We start from the raw sequence: 24330 nt of genomic DNA on the forward strand, positions 1-24330 counted from the left end.
GAAAATTGGATTTTAAAGGGAATAGACATCATAAGGAAAAACCGCAAATATGCAGTGTGAGATGAGAGGGAAGTGGTATTACAACCAATCTTTATCAACATGCATTAAGCTGAGAAAAGACTTTGTAAAATGTTGGAAGCAGTTGTTATTTTATGCAAAAAAGTTTGCTATTAACTTTGCCACCTTCCCCTTACGTTTATATATTCATTTATCATCTTTAATGCTATTGAGCTGGAGGTCCTTACAAAACTCTCCATTCCCGATCTGCAGTGTGTACGTGTCTGAATGCACTTATGAGAGTCTACAGAAAATACATTGTGTGGCCTTATGTAATCTGATACGAAATAAGAGCTGCAATACACAATGGAATTATAGCTATGATTTGAGCAAGCAAGGCCCAAAATAACTAAATAATTGTATCAAACTGTATTTTCTTTACTTTCAGCAAGGAACAACAAGAGCTTATTGGAAAGCTTTTAAGAAAAAAACATTAGGGAAAAATTTTCTTAACACTCACATTTCACTTTCATATGTTAGCCATTACACATTTTTCATAAAAGCAAAACTCAGCACAATCACAATTAAAAGGTGCATCTGATTGGAACTACAGCATTCTCCCTGAGCTTTGAATCAGACTATGGTTTCCATTAACAGACAAAATGTTTCACTAGACCAATATATTCTCATATCCTCCTCACTCAAGTGTTGGGCCTAATCCAGTGCAACTTATTGCTTAACATTCCTACTCTTTTTTATGCTTCTTTCATCCAGACTAAGTCCAAATTCCTTTGTGTCTTCCATTTTTTAGATGCAAAATTTCATTTCAGTCCCTAGAACCTCAATTTGGGTCATAATCTACTGTCTTAAATTCATTCTCCCCATCCTTCATGGTTTTTCATATATCTTCCCCTTTCCCGCTTGTATGCTCATTATTCTTTCCCCAGCTCCCAACCTGATATCTCGATACAACAAACTGCCAACTTAGCATGTCATATCATTCTCTTAATTATCTGTACCATATCTATTTCTACATCTATCATGTATATCTATATCTATATGCTATTTCTGTTTTTCTCATGTTTATTTTATATGAGTTGACCTCCCTATGTCAGTTTTGAAGATTGTCACATCTTCAGATTTCACAGCTTTCCTAAGCACTTGCTTTTACTTTACTTCCATGAGCTAAAAGGATTAAGTGGTGATGCAAATTAAATAATTTTTTAAAAAGGTATTAATATTTCACATAACGTATTATTTCTATCATTCTTTGAACGACATTTTAAATATGTAACCGAAGAACAAAGTATGAACAGCCATGAAAAAATAATACATTTGCATACACAAAAAGAAAAGTGAATATGATATTTTCCAGAAAAAGGACTCCCAGGTCTGGAATGGCGTTACAGGAAGAAGAATGGATAAGGGTTATCATAGTGAGTGATTCCTGTCTCTGTCCAAGAAGTCTTTTGCAACTTCAGATAAATCAGACCCTCATTCTGTGAAACAGTTATAATGTTCTCTCAGATTGTGCAGTTTCAGGTCTGTTTAAGCTGCTTAGCATTTTTTTGATCATATGGGGTGTTAGAATTTAATGCAGCGATGTAGACACTGATCGACTTGTACAATTTGCAGATACAGAATTGAATCATAGAATCACAGAATTGAAGGGGTTGGAAGGGACCTCCAGAGATCATCGAGTCCAACCCCCTGCCAAAGCAGGTTCTCTACACCAGGTAGCACAGGTCGGCATCCAGGCAGGTCTTGAACATCTCCAGAGAAGGAGACTCCACCACCTCCCTGGGCAGCCTGTTCCAGTGCTCCGTCACCTCACTGTAAAGAAGTTCTTGCGCACATTGGTGCAGAACTTCCTATGCTGCAGTTTCCGGCCGTTTCCCCTTGTCCTGTCTCCACTCACCACTGAAAAGAGTCCGGCCTCGCCATTCTGCCCCCCACACCTTAGATATTTATAGACCTGGATCAGGTCCCCTATCAGTCTTCTTTTCTCAAGGCTGAACAGACCCAGTTCACTCAGCCTTTCCTCATAGGGGAGATGCTCCAGGCCCTTCATCATCTTTGTAGCCCTCCGCTGGACTCTTTCCAAGAGATCCCTGTCTTTTTTGTACTGGGGAGCCCAGAACTGGACGCAGTACTCCAGATGAGGTCTTACCAGGGCAGAGTAGAGGGGGAGGATCACCTCCCTCGACTTGCTGGACACGCTCTTTTCAACGCACCCCAGGATGCCATTGGCCCTCTTGGCCACAAGGGCACACTGCTGGCTCATGGCCAACCTGTCGTCCACCAGGACACCCAGGTCCCTCTCTGCAGAGCTCCCTTCCAGCAGCTCATCCCCCAACCTGTACTGGTGCATGCAATTATTCCTCCCCAGATGCAAGACTCTACACTTGCTTCAAAAGGAGTCAAGAACATTTGTGAACTTAGCTGCATGGTATATAGGAAAAATCTATTTCTATAATTCTAGTTTTGTGTATATTAAGTGAACACAAGTAAATTGGAGGAACTGAGAAATAAATCCACAGAGTTTTCATGTACGAAACCAATGTTGACAAGACAAAGAATAAATAGATTAATTCATCTGGACATGATATTTACTTGAATTCTTTCTGATGATGTCTGAAGTTTTTAGATTTCCTGAATCAACAAACAGGGCATGTACCTTTTCAAATAATAAATATTTCCAAACAACAAAATAATAAAATAATACTTTGTTTTAAAAAATGGTCTAAATGAAAACCATACTATGATCTGGTAAGGCAATTGTACTTAAAGCAGTTGTTATACCTTATTGTATAATGCATTTTACAGAAGCTTCCTCTATTGAACTTTATTGTATTTTTTCCTTCAATTATTAAATATAGAGGCTCAACCTCAAAAGCAAATGTACTTGTCTTTACATGCACTTGAATTGTTACTGCCATTTAAAACTAATCAATGTTTTCTTTAGTGCCATAATAGCTTGTTTGCAAAGCAACTCTTTTAGAAAAATTTACACTGCGTTCAGAAAGAAAACATGTTATATATACTAAGAAAGATTCTTCATAAAGAGAAAGGGGATTTGATTCGTACCCAAAAGTTTAGTGCAATGAAACTAACCTGAAGAGCTTAAAAAATTGTGCAAGAAGAGAGTTGTTACACCAGGGTGTTAATATATTCAAGGAAAAATTATGTATTGTATACTATCCTTCCATCTCCACAGTGATTTGAAAGGGCTCCCATTTATGTGGTAAATATATATATATATATATAAATAGATTCTAGAGCTTATTATGTATACGGTTATTTTAGACCTATAGATTTTCATTAATATGAACAGGGAAATGGTTAAAATCTTACTAATACCAGAGTTGAAATACACCTGGAAGTTCAATTGCAAAAAACATAGGACACCAAGGTCTCAACAGTGGTGGAAAGCCCAAGCTGCTTCAGTGAAGTAGCTTCAATATATGCACTGACAGTACAGTTTGACACAAACAGGAAGGTTCACACCACTTTGCTGTGGGAACACAATGGAGGTTTCTAGATTAGTTTGCCTGGACTCCTTCAGAAGGAGTTCAGAGAAACAAAGTTGAGCAAGATGAGTAGCCTGAATGTCTCAAGTTCTGCATTTATTCAACAACCAGAAATCTTAATGAAGGACAAATGAAGCTCGCACAGAACTCACACATGGGTTTTATCATTTCAAATGTAAGTACTAGATCAATAAACACACCAAGTACAGTGCAAGCTATAAAACTTTGGTTCCAGTAGGGTAGCAAGTCTATCACTAGGATGAAAGTTACAAAAGGAAGTTAATGGAGATTGTAATCATTGGACATTAGTAAATAAATGCCTGTGATCACATCTGAGAAACTGATAAAGTTCATCCCATGTATCTTGTTTGGCTTCATGGTGATACTACTATAATTGTGCAATATATTTGGTTCATTCTGTTTGAAACACATTTCAATTTTAAATTGTAATTTTCCATTACAATTCTGTCTCAAGGTGATACCATCTGCCTACATTTCTGAAGTCTCTATGCCTAACTTGTTCTGTGTTTAATGTTGGCAATACTAATAATGGTAGCAAATGATTTACTTCCCAATTCTACCCCTGAAAAGATGCAGCGTCAAGCTGTTCTTCAAAACTTTGGAGGTTTGCATATATTTGTTCCCATCATCCAAGCACTTTTAGCTAACATAACTGCAATGTAAATTGGGTAACTGTAAATTGAGTAACTGCATGCAAGGGTAAATACAATTAGCGCTTGCAAAAATTAAATGGGGGCACACAGTTGCCTAATATAAAACAAGCAGGGGATTGTGGCTCTGCATTCACTTCCCCTTCTACATATAACATATTTTGGAAAATCTGACTCGACTACAAAATTAGTGACCAAAATTGACAAATTAAACGGATGTAGATTTTGAATCACGTGGACAACATGATTTTCATCTGACCAGACAGTTCACAGACAGAATAACAGTTCGTGGACTTACAAAGTGTATAGGGTTCAAAAATATGCATAGTTCAAAGTGAGATAAGAAACAAGAAATAGGCATAACAGAACTAGTTGAAACTTTTGATTTTTTTGACTGATAAAGCATTCTGAAGAACACAGAGTGCCAAGCTTTACTAAAATTAAAAAGCAGAATTACAATCCAAAGCATTCAACAGAATGACTGGGCACAAAGTAATGTAGTTACCTACACCAAAGTGTTTGCCACCAATTGCTGAACAGACTGCAGTCTCGCTCCTTTGCTAAATTACATGTTTCAGAATTAATCCTGTAGCCTGCAGCAGGTAGCAGATGCTTATAGGGCAACTTACTGCAGACAGTCACCTATTACTGCTCATTATTTAATAGCATTACTTTAACTCCACTGTGATTGCCTTCACTGTTGGACAGTTTCTCTTATAGGTTCATGTTTTCACTGTTCTTTTCCAAGGCTTCACATCTGCCTCCAGAGTATTACACCGACTCCATTTAGACAGTGTATAACAAACAGCAGCTATATATGTAATATATATATGTATTCTGTACAATTTCTCCTACATGGGCTTATACTGCAAGCATGAATTCCTTTCCTTATTAATGAGTTACCATGAGATTTCAGCTAAATAACTGTTTACATGTTTACAAAATTACTCATTGTCATGCAGTGCAAAAGGAAAACATGCAGCTTATAACAAAAACGGTCTAAGATTCCAAGAAATTACTGAATCATGTTATGGGAAAAACAGTTCTGTTTTGGCAACTTGGAAAACTTTGGAAAGAGGCAGAAGTTGTAACATAGGGCAAAGTCTATAGCAGAAAAGACAGAGGTGAGCAATTTTCTATGTATTTACTAGCCTAGAAAGTGCAGAGAGATTGCCACACCTGTAATCCAGTCATCTGAGGAAAGCTTCATGCAATTAGAGTTTTATTTAATTTCTGCTAAGCCTAATTTCTTCTTTAATAAGATGAGAATGTTCTTTCTCTTAGATGAGTCCCAGCGTTTCTGTGAATATGATTTTGTTTTGGTTCATCTCCATGTATTTACAGAAATGGCAATTGAAAAAGCTTGCCTATTTCAGAAAACTCAATGAACTCAGTAAGGTTATCCAATTTTTTTTTTCTAACTGAAAAAAAAAAAAAGTTTCAAATTCTTTTACAGCATTAAAAATCTTCTAAGCAGCTGTTATGTTATATATAATACTATTTCCTTCAAAAGTTTTAAATTGCATTTTTTGTACACTTACGTCCATGTATTGGTCATCTATTATTTTTTTAGCATCAAGAATGCATGCCTAGTATTTTATATTTGAAATCTTGTAAACAAATTAATAGTAGGCAGCGGAATGCAGTTTTATTTTATCAGTTTACTGTACCTAAATATTGATGCTATTTTGCTCTCCACTGAGAACTTTGGTGTGGCCACAGGTCCCATGGTATCTCATGCATGGACCTGTACATTTTCATCCTGCTATTTCAGTCGCAGTATTTGTTCTTATCATAGTTTTGTTATGCCAAAAGTAGGACAAGTTAAGAATAGCAAAAATCAAACTTCCCCTGAACGTTAGGAATATGCAGAAATGCATCAAAATGTATTTTGTACTGAATTACATTCCCAGTCCTGAAAACAGCTTCCAACCTGGGGCCTAAATGCATGAGCCAGTCTGACCTTCATGCAAGCTCCCTGTGAAACATCTCCTCAACTGAAACAGAGACTAATAAAACTAGCCATTCACCAGAGCATTTACTGCATAGCGGTGCACTTGTACATTGCAGAAATCAGTTAATCCTCCGATTTCTTGATTATCCAAGATTATCTTTCCAGCCGGCCTTAAATTAAGTATTTCATTAAGTATCATTAAGGAATTATATATGTGCTTTTTAATGTTCACATTGTTAATTATAATGTCTTTACTCACAGACAGTGATTAATATGAATTTTACCTTCTAGTTTTACTACAAAGGCATTTTAGAACAGCTACTGAAAGAAAACAAATAATTTAATTTCCACAAGTGATATTTTAAATTTTGATTCACTTATAATAATCAAACATTTACTTAGAGGTTTTAAATAAGGTGATTGAAAAATGAATCCCTTGACTTTTCCATTCATCTATGCCCTGACTAAAATAAAGGCTGCTCAAAATTATAGATTATTCCCTCTCTTTAAACAAGGTACAAGGTGGTGAGACAGTGCCGGGTAGTGGTACAGTAGTAATGGATTATGCAGATTTTTCTATCCTGGGTCACTGTTATCAATCTGATCCAAGAAATCAGTGATGAAATGTCATGTCATTTTGTGTCTCTGCATGAAATCCTGACCCTGTTAGGTCAATGGCAAAACATCACTGGTGCCAGGATTTTCACCTTTTGATTCTCTAGTGTGCAAAAAGAATAAATCTGACTCAGAGTCCATTGACTTTAATAGCAGTTATACTAAGTTCAAGGTCTGAATTTTTAAAAGCCTTTAGGTGCTGTATCACTCATGCTTTGAGCCTAAGAGGACAGGAAAATGCTAAACAAGCATTCTTTCTACTAGTAGATTCTTGAAGATGGATGTGATTGGGAAGGAGTCCTAAAGCAAAGTATTAAATGGTGTTGCCACCGTAAGCATAAGTTGTACCTGGTCCAATATGGGCTTCCTCTCACTGGATGGAGAGAGCTCTGCACCTCAGAGATGACTCACAGCAGCTGCCTGCTGAGCCATCCAGTGTCAGCATGGTCCAAACATCACTGCCTAAAGCACATCAATAAGGGAACACCGAGGGAAGAAACGTGCCTTTAAATCCAATTCATTTCAGTAGTAAGGCTCAACCATTTGGAAACCACAGTTTGAGATACTTTAATGATCAAATGCCTATGACTTTACCATAACCAAGCAGACCTCAGATTTTAAAAGTGAGGCTGGAGAAACTGTTGGCAAGTACTCTCCTATCTTTTCATCTAGCAATGATACTGGCCAGAGGAATTATAAGACATTGATTCTGTTGCCCTTGTTTACAAGATAAACATACATCCCCTTGTTCCACTGTCTGGATTACTCCACTCCACTAGGCTGAGCTCTGGATAAGGGCTGTTTCTACCACATTTATTCACTTATCTTGGTTCTTTCTACAAAAGCAAAATCCTTGTTCCCAAATGACAGGAGGTTCAAAACGTCTTAGATTACTATGTCTGCCCTCGAGAAAATTAGCACAGATTCTGATTGCACTCTGCCTTTTGCCTAGTCTGTCTCATCATCATCCCTAGAACATTCGTCACTACATATTGAGTTCTCAAAAGCACAGGGACAGTAACTCTTCTTTTGCGCCAAACTAACAAAACAGAAAAAGTCATCAAACATCCTTTCTTGAGTGATTAATTAAAACAAAATCCTTACCTACTCCCTGAAAGCATGTGGATATAGCTTATTTTATTTCATTCTATTTTGTAGCAGTTGTTTTGGAGAAACAAGACTGCAAGTCATTTTTAAACACCAGTTTCAGGACCTCAACTCTCAAATGTTGAATTTTTACCACCTTGAAAATCTTTGAGCCTGAAAAAACATCAGAATAGGAGCAAAATGAACAATAATAATTTTGAGTGTTTTTACAAAATGAAACAAATTCACACTGTTAAATAATTTGTTCGTGCTCTCCAAAAATACTAAGGTACATAAATACAGAAATGATGTCTTTCTGTAATGCGTGCTTTCCAGAGATATTTCACTTATATTAATGCATAGTTCAGGCATGTATTCCTAATAGTATTTAGCTATGCTGAAAACCACTGAGGAATTAAACTGGATGAAAGCATGCTGAATAAGTTGTTGGAGGTTTAATTACCTTTTCCTTTTTTCTCTTTAGTGGGAGTTCTGAATTCTGGAGGAGTAAAACTCCAGTCTCTACTGTATTGAAATGATATTTTTTTAGCACTTCAATCATTGTCTCTACTTGACTAAGACATTTCTGTGCTAAAGCAGGTGCATTTACTTTTCAAGTATTATTTTACTAATCAATTGAAAAATTACCTCCATGAATGACAGAAGTGCAGACCTTTAGAGTATTTCATTAAAAGAAGCAAACATTAATTACAAATCCAGCCCAACCTTTGCAGACATAAATTATGGGACAGATCTATTTTCTTCCTCCATGCTTAATTGCACGCTGCAACTAGCTCTTCAAATTATTATCTCCAAGGCATGAATGAAATTAGAATGGATTTGATGATATTCTCAAGACATATTTGTACCTAAATAATTTGGCCATTACTCTCTGGTCATATAGGAAAAGTTAGATGAAAGAACTTTAAGCCTCTGAATGGTGGCTAGATTGCCATGAAAACAAAAGCGGGAAGTGAAACATAGATTCGGAATCATAAAATCTTTTCAGACAAGGCAGTCTAATTGCAGGTTTAACAACAGAATAGTTAAGTATGTTTATTCTAATAACTCTAAAATTCTAATAATTTCAGTTGATTGTAACTGAGGCATTCTTTTCATTTCAAGAAAACACCTTTCCCAAATAATTAAGAAGGCTGAAATTTTGATTTCAGAATAGCCATATGCTGAAGTATTTGTGATCAAACTGCTGAAAAATAAATGAGTAAAGTGACATTCTTTGTTCACTGAAATCTAATTTTGAAGCAGGCATGTTTGTAAATATAAAGTAGAATTTCAAAGACATTCAACACTGTTCAAACTTCCAATTTTACAACTCTTTCTGTTTTCAAAGGCAGAAGCATGCAAGAGGTAATTCTTGTGATGGACTTACAGAAATTATCATACAAAAATATTCCCTTTCAGTTTCTAAACTCTTGGCTCTGTAAGTCACAAAGAGAAGGAACAAAACGAAATTAAAAACTGAATATGCATAAAACTCAAATTAGCACAAAACTATCTGATAAGTCTCAGTGTGACTCAAAACTGATCCTGAAAACTTAAGATATGGATTTTTTCCAGGTCTTTGTTTCCAGTAATTTAAAAGGTAATTCCTGTAGTAAATAAACAGCATTGTATACATGTAGATGACAGAAGGTACAATTTACTGTGACAGCAAGTGAGGAATAGATGTAAAATGCATGTGTATTTTTCTTAATACTGTGATGAAAGCAGAAATATTTATTGTAAAACATATCTAGCAATTAACATTTTGTATTGGAAATAGCAAGCCTACTTCTCTAAGAACCACAGCCTTTATACACAGAGTGTGGACAAAGGATCAGAACAACAAATCCCCAATGTTTTTACTGTCCTTCTACCAAGGAGGTTAATAATTTGGCACTGCATACTTTAAAAAAAAAAAAAAAAAGTAGATAATGACTTGCTTGTGGTTTAATTTACTTGTGTCATGATACAATAAATACCAAACTGAGTTCTCACAGTGTATTAATCATTAACCTAGGACAGGACTTTAGCTTAAAGTGCATTCCTTCATTTCTGATGTTTCATGAATACATTTGTAGATATTTTAACTACAGTTTCAAAGATGCTGAAGAGATAAACAAGTCCAGGGCCCCTCAAGAGCCAAGCTTTTTGTCTTGTCACCTTTTAACTTTCGGACATAATATAGCCACTCAGCCTGGCTGCCAGAACAGCCTCTGAAAGCAGAACAGAAGCTCTGCAATAAGGATTGTGGGAGGTACAGTGGAGGCACAGCTCAGTTTTGGAGAGTTCATTTGTGTAAGACAGTGTGCAAAGAGCAGGGCAGCAGTACCCACGTAAGGCAAAAGAATCTGATCCGGTACCTATTTTTTTCCCAGATTTTCTATTGTGACAGCCTGCTCAGACCCATGGAAAGCATTCCTGGTACTGAGCTGAAGATATTGTAAAAGCATTTAAAGATTACCTAAAACATATATTCTGGTTCAAAAGAATTAGAAATAATTGGTCCAGCAGAGAGAAGACTTCAAGGTCTTCATAGTTGTTCCTGTCTTTTTTAGGAGAAGGAAGAATGAGAAATCCTACTTCCTCATTTGGATTTTGGAAGTATTCACATTCTCTTTCTTCTCTGTGGTATTTCATCCTAACTGAAAAGTTTCCCAGGGTCTGGGAAAAAGCAGTCAAGCAGAAGAACACTGGGGACAGGATGAAACTTTTAACTATATTGCCTGAGAAAGGCAGTGCTGGGCAATCTGCTTCTGGGAATCATAATATCATCAGTAACCTATTTGCTCTGGAATCTAAACCACCTGCATCTAAAATGCATGTAAACATGATATGCGGATCTGCCTTCTTTGTTACAGGCCTGTAATATACAGATCATTTTCAATGGATCTGGGCACATTTCTTATACTTAATAGCATACCATGCAAATCATAAAAATATTTAAACAAGTTTGGTGACTATTTTTATCCTTCCTAAAGCCATTCCATTCAAATATTTCATCCAGAACTTCTTGTTAATGAACATGCACTTTATATTTCTTCAGAAAGAAAATAATCACCAACAATGACTGCTTTTCAACATCTTGCAGTTTACATATAGTTTTTTGTACGTATAAGGTATCATGTGACTATAGCACCAATATAATTTATAAAATTGAGAAAGGTTGGTGAAGGCAGGAAATCAGTTAAATGGAAGATTTAAAAAATAAGACACTTTCTTTACTAAGGCGTATAGAAAGCATATGAAAGAGTGTTAATCAAGTGTTACTTTTTTCTTTGAAAACAGAATTGCAGAGCAAAGTTTAAAATTGTATAGATTGTTAACAGAAATGTTGAAAAGTCATTATTTCCATCTAAGCATTAAACACTGGCTTAACAATGCTTGTTATATTCTATGTGTAGGCAAATTTTACTGGGGCACCAAAACGACATGCATTAATTACAGCTAGGAAAGAGCGTGAGCAAAGACAGCTCTGAGATAGACCTCGAGTCACAAGGCATGCAGTCCAGCCTCTCTAGTATGGGCTACAATATTTTGTGGAGAGGTCTTTATCATACTAAAGGGTGAAAGTCACAGAGACTGTGTATTACAGCTACATGGGAATAAGCAGTTCAAGCCCACCTCATTCCGACATCAGAGCATGAGTCCTACAACATGAGTCCATTTAGCTGGAGGACTCCAGAACCTGGAGCAAAAATGGGCAGCTCCCGGAGTTCACAGAAGGACAAGAATCCAGAGCACATCAGCGCACCTGCAGCCTAGTTTCAGTGCATCCTGTGTCCCTGTGCCTGGAGAGGGAACATCTGTCCACTGCATGGACACATCTGTCCACTGCATGGACACAGCCTCTGCGACAGTTAAGAGGAGGGGTCAACACTGGGCAACATTAATGCTGTCTGTGGATGAAAACTACTTTGGACTGCCAAGGCCAGTGTAGCTAGTTTTCCCAGACCCCAGTGTGACTGCATAGATGCCCAAGAGCAGAACAGCCTACACCAAGAGCTGCCCAGCGCCTCTCCCTGCTCCTCAGGGAGCTGGCAGCCATGCCAGGATTTCAGTAGGCTGCTCCCCCAAGCACTGCTGGTCAGCACAGAGAGAGCTACAGACACACAGAACTGACAAGGGGGTGAATGAATATCATACTGTGGGTAAAAACAGAATATTACCTTTCTATATGTTATGAGCACAGTTCTCATTATGCACTTTTTTCCTCTTTTTCTCCTTCTCTGTCTGTTAATTCCCCCATTAAATTCTGAAAAAAAAACAAATAAAAATAGCATAATTACTTGAATTACTTGCTCCACACAGATGAGAGAACAAATGTGTATGGAACAGAGAAAAACATCTATTTAGTGATTTTAAAATAAGTTGACTAATCATTTGGTTACCAGTTCAGCATATGTTCCTCCAGCTTACCTTGTTTATGGTTCCAGTTGAAATACGATATGGAGAGAGTGGGAGGGAGGAGGTATTGTTATCATTACAATATCCATTTGAATTATTCCAACTACTTACATACTAAAAGTCACCTGTAAATTGTGCAACTTTGTTGCACATTGTCTTGTCATTGCAGATTGAACTCGTGTAGGATAAAGGTCCAGAATGGTGCAAATACTTCTTGGTGTTTTTCTGACAGCCAAATATGAATAACAATTTATTTTGGCCCAAAAGACTCATTCTAAGAGAATTTATGTCCTTAATGGGAGATCAGCCATGACAAACAAGAAGGGGATGTAACTATAAGAAACAGTGCATTCTAGTCAAAAATAAAATATCTTAAAAATTACAGTAGACTCAACAGTTCCTGCTAAGCCCCTCTATTAAATCTTCAATGTGATAAGCCAGAATTCATGTCTTCTACTTTATGAAAAAAGGGCAACCATTAGGATAAAATAATATTGAGAAATAAAATTTACCTTGGATTAGTTTCATGTAAACATTAAAAAATCAACTTCTCAGAACTCACACAAAAAACATAATGTAGTTAATATTAAGTACAATGATTATGCAACCCATTACTTTTACAGTTTGTGCTCCTGTGTCCTTCATTTCGACCCTGTTTTGCTTATGATTAATGAATGACTCACCTTCAGTACTCTTTCATTTATTTCATACCTCATTATGAATCTTTAAAGGTTATTTGTTATTTGAAAATAGAAAAACGTGTGGAAGTTGAACCCTTTTCATAAATGCAAATGACGTATTTATAAATAATTTGCTATTGCCAGTCTTTTCTCTCTTTATAATGCTTTGTATCTTCTAACTGCATTAGATAAAATTTCAAAGACTGTACAGAGTTTATCCCTGTATCGTAGCAGGTGAAATTTCTGCTCATCTTATATAAGCAGCAGGAGTGCCTGTGCACACAAATCGTAGAACAGCACCTATTGGAAATTGTTAAGATCTTACACTACGGCTTCCTGTATCTTCTCATTTGTTTTGTTTGGAATTATTTTGCAGTGTAATGTATATAAAAGTCTGATGCTTTATGATTTTGTGTCAGCATTCAGGTAGGGATTAAACCTAGACTCAAAAGGTTCATGGAAGTTTCGTATAATTCAGTTGTTGAAGCAAAACCACTAATTTTGGTTTTGGTATTCGAACCAAAGTTTCATACCAACAGTTCACAGTACTTTTCTTTTTTGGGGGAATATCCTTTCTGTTTTGATAATTAATTTCAACTACAGTACTTGGTAGCTGCAAAATGTTTTTCTGAGCAGAAATGTCTTGGGTCACATCCATACTAAATCACCTTCTGCAGGACATTCAAAGGCATAAACCAAAGTCTAACTTTGCTCTCCAGAGGCAATTTACTAGAGAGAAATTCTTAAATCTCTTGGGCATCTCCATCAGAAGACAGGAGTTACAAGTCACAAGAAAACACCTACGATAAGCTGATATCTTGAGGTCTAGATTCCATCTAGATTTTATCTGCAGAAGCTGATAGTTCTTCCACTTAACAGAGCCACTACTATAGTTATCAGCCTGCTCTAAAGGAACTTTGTGGTGGCCCAGAAATTTCTGTTTGGTCAGTGAGCAATTAATGCTCTCCACAGCATCTGTCTCTTGGACTATGCAAAAATGGGGTCTGTGCTGCCAATGGAGCAATGGACTGTGAGACTGTTTATGAATTGGGCTACACTCCAGGCTGCATAGACATGGCCAGGCTAACTTTAAACTGGACAGCTTGGTAATTTCTGGCAGTTCAAAGTTTCTTGATGTTCAAAGCTCTGCAACAGCAACTTCACTGTAAGAAGACATTACCTCTAATGCTCCAATGACAACTGCACCCAGCTCCTTCTGGAGAAGATGATCTATCTTCATGCCATGCCCTTTTAGGAGGCTGGCTCATAATGTGTAAGCAGCATCTGTACCTACTATTTTTGCCCTGTCATGTTTGCAGCTGGATTACGGCTGTGGGGTTTATTCAGGTGAGGTTTATTCAGGTTGGATGCTGAGGCTATATCTGACTGAGAGTAAACCAGAGTCCGTGGACTTTATAAACAGAAATGAAAAAGTCAACCCCAACTAACTGCATACTTTCTCATCCTGTACAATATGCGTGGCTGTTTGTGGTGCCAAATTCAATAGCTTAAATATTGTGTCATCACTTAAAATAATATAACTGAGCATGGTTTTTAACTGCAGGCTGACCTTCAGCCTTGGATTTGCTTAATATTGTTGCTTTATGTTTTCCCCCAATTTGTTCAGAACTCTTTGTACCACGGATTATTAAACTATAACTAAACATTGTCCTTGGTCTTCATCTAGATGACGATATTTGGAACCAAAACTAATCTATTATCTTTTCTTTGAATTTTGTAAGCATGTCTGTTCCAGGCTCTTCCAACAATTTCAGTGCAAACTGTACAAGAAAAAATGTAACTGTTTACTTGAGATCATTGCTTTAAATCACATCCCACATAAGATGCATTTTAAGATCTGTGGACAGGCTGTCTTTTAAGTTAACGAAATTGAATACCAATCCCAACAATATATGCTAATTTCTGACAACCACTATAATAATTTTCAGCATGAATAAAAGAGATACTACAGCAGATGATACGAAGAAAATATAAGGAGGTAATAATAAATGGTAAATTTGACGTGATTTAGGAAGCATTTGGAAAACAAAAGGTGAAAAAAAACCACTTCCAGAAGTGACATACAAACTGAATTTGTGGTGAACATGACAGAAATCACAAAAATCTATGTAAAGCAGGTCTGAATTGGTTACTATGATGTTTGAGTATCATCTCCAATGCAGAATGATCAAAATCAAACCATATATGGCAGAATAGGATATTATGGAGAACAGAACGTTATCAAATGATCATTTATCTCTACAGATTTCATCTTATTAGGCAAGTGGCTTACTATCTAAGCAACAAAGAGTGAAATTCTCACTTCAAAGAGAATCTGTTTCTCAAAGTTAATCCTTAGAGACAAATACAGGCATTCTGAAACCTAACAGGAATTACTTTGGCTATTTGAAGAACTGCAACTATTTCAAAATATCATTTATTTATAATATATGTTGTAATAATACCAAGAAAGATTTTCAGGAACTATCCAGTCTTTATTTTGGCTCAAAACAACCTGACTTAATTGGATGTTTATACTAGAATTACATTTTTAAACCAGAACCTCTGGTAACTCACTAGAATTGGCCTAGAATATCTGCACGGTGTTTTGAGAAGGCCATTCTACTACATTTGTAGAAAGACTGAACAAATAGAAGCAGGTAATTTTCTGCTGTTTGCAAATCCCTAGAGAATGAAAACAAGTCACAGACTATCAAAAGCACTACATGTTTCTGCTTTGCTGTTAACATAACAAATACAGTTTTCCCAAAGCACTCAAAAAAACCCCTTTCCATCTTATATCTCCTCTGTAGAAAAAAAAAAAAAAATAGGTTTAAAGCTAGTGATAAGGGATTACTTTTTTTTTTCTTTTTTTTTTTTTTCCCAAGTGATAGAATCATACAGGAGCAATAAGATGACACTGGATTACTGGGATATTTCTTCCAAAACATTTATGTGCTTACTATTGTCTCACAAAAGAGACAGTCTAAAGAAAGAAGCCTTTAAAAAATATAATCCACTTATCATCTGGAAACATGAAATGCAAAAGCAAATTAAATCTTAACTTCCACCTTGCCTTTTCTTCTTTCACTTTTAACATGCACTGTTTCTTAAAAGTCTCACTACCACACCAAGAAGGCTATGGAGTTCTCAGAACATGCACATCAACCCTTTTTAAACATACCTCTGAAATGATATGCGAAATCCCCTCATTCCCGTATTTTTTTATAGCTCCTGAATAGATTAGCTTCCATGGCTTCCTCCATGGTGCTTTTATACCCAGGTAGCTGACACTGCAAGTTACACAAGAAATATCTGAGTACCTGGAATAATGGAGAGCCATATTTAGCAGTACAATATTCAGAAATGTCAAGAAAGCATTTACCTCTGTTCGAATTTATGTTGTTTGGTTGATCAGGCCTGTATTTCTCTCAGCTCAGTAAGATTATATTCACACATTGCTAACTGAATTTAACCAAAATAATACTTGTATTTGGGAGACACTAACCCTTGCTGCCTACTCTATTACACATGGTTTTATTGCCAGCGACTACTTACTGTCCCCTACCAAGCACCCATGTAGGACATGTGTTATGTAGATCCAGAGGGTGAAAATACTAAGCAATCATAAACACTATAACTGCCAAATGAAAGAAATGATAGAGGGCCAGAGTATGCCTTAAAGCTCTACTGAGACAAATTCTTCAGTGTTGTGACTTCAGCCCCAACCTCAAATCTGAATGTGTAAATTACATCTTTGGCACTCTTGGCTAACAGACACCTGCAGCACTGTGGGAGATACGCTACTGTACAGATGATGAGATTCACTCTCATTGCTTTTTGAAGACTGAGTTACAAGCGAGGATGCAGAGTACATTGTGCTTTCAAAGAGGAGGTCATGGGGGAAGGCAACATGATGGTTAGCACATTTTATGAATAGGTCTGGAATACACGATGTAGATGTTATGAAATGGAACAATGAGGTGACTGACAGCAAAGAACTCAGAGCTGGAGCAAATGTGGAGGTAAAGTAGAATTGAAATAGCGAACCATCTGCTTTCTAATGAAAGCAGCTCTACTTGTCAGCACCATCTAGAAAAAATGATTTCTTAGTTGGAGTGTGTAACCAAGGGAAGTAGCATTTTTGCTATATGAGGTAATACTCTCCAATGATGTATGACTTAGATAATAGTGTGGGTTAATGATCTTCAGCTGGATCAGGGAGTAAAACAAAGTAATTTCATAATACAGAACATGATGGATTAAATCATGTTAATACTGGGTATATACATTAAAGAAAATGATCTTTCTGGCATACTAAATGGCAAAATAAAAAGCACTTTTGGTAAGTTGTATGATTAATTAGGGTGCCCTTTTATTTATGTGCCATGATAGAGTAAAATGTACTTCTTCTAGTTACCTCCCAGGCAATTATTCTCAAAGTTATATTGAATACACGAGCTTCATCATATTGTTCCAGTCAATCAGGAACTGCAAAGAAGGTCTCTGTCTTTGTTTAACAGCAGATTTATTTTTTTCTTTCCCTTTCCTATCCTCACTACTAGAAGTTATTTGCTATTTTGCTATGCACATTCTTCAACTCACTGAAACATGAATTTGAAAACAGTATTCTGATACGTGAAAAAATGTTAGCGTTTTGTCTAGAACACCAGGGGATGCAAAGAAATAAAATGAGTGAACATTTATAACTCAAATATAATTCAGGCAAATATTTAAATATGGGAATGCAAATGTGCCAGATTCCATCCAAATTCACAGCTTTTTCACTTCCTGCCTGCATGACTTAGCTGGTTGTCCTGAAAGTTTATACCAGATTTCCGAAGGTTTGATCACATCCAGAATCTCTTAGAAAGAAGCTTCAGATGGATATTAAAAAGAGACTTCAAAACAAAGGAAAATCTCAAATTTCAGAAATAATGGTGCCTACAAAGGAAAAACACCATGTTTGAGAACTGCATCTCTTCCAGTCCTATTTTATGTCATTTACAGAAATTATGCTAATGATGTAAGGCATAGAAGTTTTCTCTAATATTACCTGAAGGGAACAAATGCTATAATTAGCAAAGAATTTACTTATTTCTTAGCATCTTATAAGCCTTTCTAAATAAGTAGAAATTGATACAGTGCTGAAGCTAAGGCAAAATCCTTTTCAATTTTTTTTTTTTTATTATTATTATTTTTTTCAATAAGATTTAGCAAGCTGGGAGTGTTTCTCCATTCTATAAGGGACTAGCATAGTCCCTTTTCAGGCTGGATTGTCTTTAAGATTTGCAGGACAACACAGAAAGTCTGGAAGACCATAGATCTGGACAATTTTGTAGCATCAACTTCAGAATTCAGATGGAAATGTCTTTGACAAGGACAAATTTGTTTCCTCGAGGGTCCCTGCACTTGTATGGACTTACCCTGTTCCAAAGGCATGAATGAAAAAGTGAGTCCTGACTTCAAAACACTAGGCTGAAGAAAATGACTTTTAAAAACAACAGCTAACAACAACTAACTCTCTCTCTCTCTTTTTTTTTTTAAAGCTAGTGCCAGACATCTGTCTACTTCAGCAAGTGCTTTGCATTTCCACACAAAATCATCCTAATGTTCTAATCCTGGATCCTCTCACTAGAGTCCACCCACTGATACAGAGTCAGTACTTGCTGATTAATCTTTTGTTTGCAACATCACTAAAGCTTTCTTCCTACTGTGGGGTTTTTGCCTTCTTCATTCTTATGTGAAATCTGTTTTTGTTGGACATTTATTAAATCATGGTAAATATAAACTTATATATTTTCAGTATTTTTTTCCATCTGTGCACTTTGAATTTATTCTCTGGCAAAGGAAATGCTCTGTCATCAAGCTCTACAAATACATTTTCTGTGTAATTTCATTTTAATGTGAGTGTATGCGGGATGTTCATTGTTCCTATAGTGCTGTCTTATTTTTAATTCCCATCATTTTTCCAGGGAGCTCACTGTGCAGCTTGCAGACTGGTCAAACTTCTAGTTTGTATGAAAGAAGGCCTGCAAATTTTCCTCACCAGAGGCATCTTCGTTAACTCTTTTGTATGATCAGAGCTTCCCCAAAATATTCTGTGTACCTTTTGTAAATGTTCCTCCTTATTCTAAAGAAGAAGATATAGGCATTAACCAAGCGGCCTTTGGCATGCCATTCACCAGCATTACCTCTGTACAACTTTCTGAAGGGAGATGATTTTTGATAAATATTTGCTTTACTTTACCAGTTTCTTCCAATGAAACCTATTGGTATCAATGTTTAAATATTTCTAAGGTGCTTTTAAAAGACACATTGGATGGATTCTGCCTAGAAGTACCAAATAAATACTGTCGTTCATTTTTAACTAATAAAATAAACTGTAGAATAGCTTTTTTAAGGATTGTGAATTATTAGATGCTGGTGAAAACGTTGTCAGAATATAGAAAATGGGTGAAATGTATCATGGAAAAAAAAAGCATACAAGCACAGCTTCTTCAAAGCGTTGGTCTAAAACTGTTCAATTATAGCTACACTTTAAACTTTGTAGGATATAACACAATGTAGAAGTGTGACTTCAGCATTTGCAAGTGCCTATGATGTGGGTGAGAGTCTTTAGCAAACAGAAGGTTTTAAACATAAAATTACATTAATTTGCTGTAACAAAATTAGATTGATTAGTTATTGTTCAAACTGATTTGTTAAACAATACAACAGCTTTTATATTTTTTTAAAAAAAGAAACAAGTCTGAGAGAAGAGCAGGGATGATTCTCTTGTACTCCATTATGGTTGGCAAGACCCAACTAGAAATGCAAGATATGTATAAAGAGTAATTTTGTCTCATTAAACGACAACACTAGTGGTTCCTCTTCATCTCCTTAATTCATTTCTTATAGTTTTTCTTGTCAGATCCACTTGTTTTATGGCTTACTAACTTGCAAGTTATGGTTGTAATTTATGGTCAAAATTGAGTGGTAGCAAATCACAGAATATTTTCATTGATTACCCTAAATTGTCTAATCTCCTGTATGTTTTTAGGACTTGATTGGGTGGTATTTACTGATTGCCTTCATCTAATTTAAAAATCAATCAATAGCAACAATGAGAGGTGGTGGATAAATCGAGTCTAATGCAGCATAACTGCAGCAAATATCCATCAAAGGCTCATTCTCAATCAAATTTGTGGTAAGTTTTAATACATAAACCAAAATGTCTAAAAGCCTTACTTCTAGAGCACATCATTTTAAAATTGTGCTCTGCAGTGTTACATCTTATTGCTCTTATGCTGTCTATTTAGGGCGTTTTTCCATTGCTAAAATGAACATATTTCACTACAATAAAGCTGTAGCAAACAAGAAAAAAAATGTCATCAGCTTTGGTTTAAAGGCACTTTGTTCCATCTTCCTCAATATTATCTGTGTATAATAATGGGAATTAACATAACATTGGCTTTTCTTATAAACTGTACGCATTTTCCCTGAGATAAACATTCTAATAAGTGTCTTGATGGGAAATGTGTTTTCTACATTGAGAAATCAATTCATTAAAGTTGCTTCTTATATTGGTTTGCTTGGTTTTTTATTTATTTATTTTTTTTTTCCAAAGCAACATTTATTTCCTGAAGTTTTGGGTAGCAAATCTGAACTGCCTGGAATGCAGTATTCTGATTTCTTGACAAAGCCACATCATGCAGAAAAGGGCAGAGAGCAAATACAGAACTTCTTTTCTTTTTCAAGTGTCGGTAGTACCATTTCTTTTATATATTTTTTTTTAATCTCTCAAGAGATATCACAACACGAAATACCACTTCATTTCTGAACTAAACATGGATCTCCAATTTATATTTACTGAAAGTAAGTTCTCTACAGGAGCATGGAGGTAAATAGTTAAATAAATGGAACTCAGAATTCTGCCTTCATTTCTATCAGGCTGAGGAGATAGTGAAACAGCCTAGAAAAACAAGTTAAAATTGGTCTTTTAATCCATAGTCAGTCAGATATTTAGTGTAAGACTTCACTGAGTAAATATTGAATACTGCTAAACAGATTCAGCTTGTATTACTGGATAATGTGGGGCATATGATGCTATACACTTTTCAGGAAGTTGTGTCTTGTGCTTCCACAGAGGGAGAAGAATTTGGAGGTTTGTAGTTACTTGATTTTAGATTTAAGGGTATACATTAAAGAGGGGCACTCTCCTTCACTGTATTTAACTTGTATTTCAATTTAAGCAGAGCACATATTGAGTACAGCCTCAGAACATACTGGAGCATAATGTAAGTATTCAGAACTTAATTTCAGCAAAAATGTCCATTAAGCAGAACTTTGCAAGAGAAAGTACATATCGTTGCCTAATTATTAAAAAAAATGGACAAAAGTTCTGGGTTAATCAGAACTCAAACTCTCAAGTTACAAACATACAGATCAAGAAAGCAAACTCTGTGTTAACTTTGCAGCTGTCCACTCTCTGAGACAGGTTTCAACACTCATAATTCTGAATTTTTGCATAATTCAGATGAAAACCCAGACATTTCTTGTCATCCTCTCAAAGCCATTTTTTCTTTCAAGTGTTAAAACAAAGACTGAATGTGGCAGTCTGAGGTACTAACGCAGGGACTTTCCTCTCACTGCACTTTCCTCTCTGCTACACTTTCTAACCAAAAGAGGGAAGTGTAAGGCATCTTATGAAGTACTTTTCTCCCAGGGTTTGGATAGTTCTGAAATCACTCAGACAAAAATCCACATTGTGGTACTTATCTGAAGAAAGTACAATTTACATGCCTACGGTCTGCTATTAGTACAAACAAATCCAAAGATACATAAGAGATCGGGCAAACACCTCTGCTCTGGAAAATAATTTTTCTACTCCAATCAGTTTCAAAGTATGCTTTGCTGCTAAACACCCTTGAAAAAAAATCTCTGGTCCAAGATGCAGATCGCAGCACACATTACGAATATAAAAGACAACCACCAAGGAGAGCCCTACCAGCAGTGTGCTGTTTATTAAAATTCTGACATTCTGAGATATCTTCTTGCCAAGGGCCCTCTTACAATGACATCTGTACTCTTGTCATTACATTGCAGTTCACATTACTTACATAAACATGCCACAGGGAAAGCGTGACTGTTATAATTTTTATAAGATTGAAAGGTAGCCATTGTGATCATTAAAACAAACCTGAGAGAGCCTTCCTGATGATGGAATAGATTCAGTTACTTCTTCCTTCTCTGTGGGTCATTAGTTAAAAAGGGGAAGGCGGGGGAGGAGGGAGAGAAGCCCATATACTGCAGGTGTTTTATCCTTTGTAAGGAGACTGCACTGAGACAAATGATTCTAGCTGGCATTTTGTACACACCGGAGATTGCTTATCGATCCAGATCAGAATATTCAGGCTGGCCCCGGGGAAAAGGCAGAGTATTTTCTGAGGGAGTTAATAACCTGGCAGCTGAGCTGTCTTGTCCAATTCACTGAACCTAGGGCTCTAATCAGGCCAGAGTTTCTTATTTTGAGAAATCTTGCCATATGTGTCTGCTAGCTGCCTTCCACTCTATTGGACCAGTGACAGTGATTGAAATGACAGCCTATAGATAGAGCCTAATCAAATTGTTTATTATCAGCCTAAATCAATATGTATAGATTGTTGAAACATCACTGTCATGCTATGGAAAACTCGTACTAATACTACATGCTGCAGGTGTAATTCTAAAATGTATTTTTCCACCCTAAATTACATCTGAATTTAACAGAGTAAAAGAAATTATAGTGGTGTATGAGACAGTGAAAAATATACGTGTTTACACATTCCAATAAAATAACATTAAGGATTAATGCTAAAATGTCATGTTGTGCACTGCTTAAATATGTTATCATGTTCTTAGCACAGGAGAGAAGCAACAACACTGTGAGAAAAGAAAAAGGGTTTGAAAAGAAAAGCATTTTGTCTTTGCTATAGAAAGGGGAATATCTCATGCAGGTTTGTGCAAAGACATTCAGCAAAGCAAAACAAATTCCAGCACACACAGTACAAGTTTTGAGCATGCAGTCCACAGAGATGAAACACACAGCAGTGCAAATTCCTTTGGTACTGCACAAATATTCCTCCAAAAAGCCTTCCAATGAGCCTGGAGCATGAGGTCTGATGATTTGACAAGAAGGCCAGAAGGGCAAACAGCTTGCACTCTGAATTCAGAAAATAAAGACTAATTGCAAGCAAGTAAAATGTAACCCAAGAGATAGTTTCATAAATAAATCTATATCTTCTAAAGACTCTTGGATATTCTTTCTGAACAGAAGATATACAAATTCCTTATACAGAGGAAAAAAATAATAATATGCAGTGAATTGGTTTCTAGGTTTCTATAGGCTTAACTAACTTATCAAGCAGAACAATTCAAATAAAAAAATAATAATAATAAAAAAATAATAATAAAAAGGCATAGTAGGAGTATTCCAGGAGGCATGGCATTGGGAAGAAGCATCTCAGCTTTGGTACAGACCCAGCAATCTCTGTGGCCCCATGGAGCCCACCTGAGCAGTGCACGTGTAAAATTCTTCTCTAGTGTAATTGACCTGAAACACATAATCACTTGGAGGGCCCAGCAAGAGTTGATTATGTATTTTATAACTTTTGAAGTAGGCCTACTGGCAGAATTTTGCACTACCTAATGTGTCCTGTAGAATAATTTATTGCCTTGCTTCTCAAGAAAAGAATTTTCAAAACAATTTTAAAGAACTCTGGCAAGGTAAAGGTGCCTTAACCTTGGAGTAAATTATACTTTTTGCCCTGAAGAATAGCGTAGAGTAACCTTCAGGTTAATTAATCTTTGCAATGTAATACACTCCTGTTTAAATATCATTTACATTGTGTGATTATTGGGTTGAGTCAAACGTATAACAACTTTCAGCATTACAGCATAAGTGTTAATAAAAATAATATTGCCCTGTAGGTTGTACTGATTTAAAGTGGCATGTTTTTCTTTGGGTAAAATGTACTTTTCTTACCATGGGCATTCAGAGCTGTCCAAATAGCAATTATCTTTGGCTGACTGATTCTAGGAATGTTCCTGTTACATTCAAAATAAGAATTTCTTCATTGCCACTATAAGAAACAAAGTTACTTATTCAGCCTAAAACTTCAGCATGTAATTTTTTCTAAGCATATGCTTAAATCCTTCCCAAGTCATGGAAGGGGATAAGCAAATGGCTACCCTCAAGCATATCCTTAATCCCTGATGATTTCAGTGGGACTTTCCCTTAAGTTTTGAACATGTTGCATACTCCTGGCTAAGCATAAAATATGAATACAGGTGGCTGAGTTAGGCACACAGCTGGCACAAAACCAGAACTAAACACTACTTTTAAAGTGTTTTGACCAAAATCCAGCAAA

The 24330-nt window shown here is 36.1% G+C and overlaps 1 long non-coding RNA gene across 2 annotated transcripts in view; it reads right to left on the bottom strand.

Moving 5' to 3' along the window:
• Positions 1–24330, bottom strand: part of LOC122183308 — a 196852-nt gene that overhangs the window by 64782 nt on the left and 107740 nt on the right. The window contains exons 1-2 of one of the 2 annotated variants that reach the window (XR_006180213.1): positions 12273–12561; positions 12023–12108 (exon numbers count right to left, since the gene is read on the bottom strand). This is a non-coding gene — a long non-coding RNA (uncharacterized LOC122183308). Of the gene's footprint in view, positions 1–12022; positions 12109–12272; positions 12562–24330 lie in introns of those variants that run through there. The other variant, XR_006180212.1, reaches the window with a different exon arrangement.

This window comes from Lagopus leucura, unplaced genomic scaffold, assembly GCF_019238085.1.
Source record: "Lagopus leucura isolate 7727_CA_CO unplaced genomic scaffold, USGS_WTPT01 Super-Scaffold_100017, whole genome shotgun sequence".
NCBI classification, from domain to species: domain Eukaryota; kingdom Metazoa; phylum Chordata; class Aves; order Galliformes; family Phasianidae; genus Lagopus; species Lagopus leucura.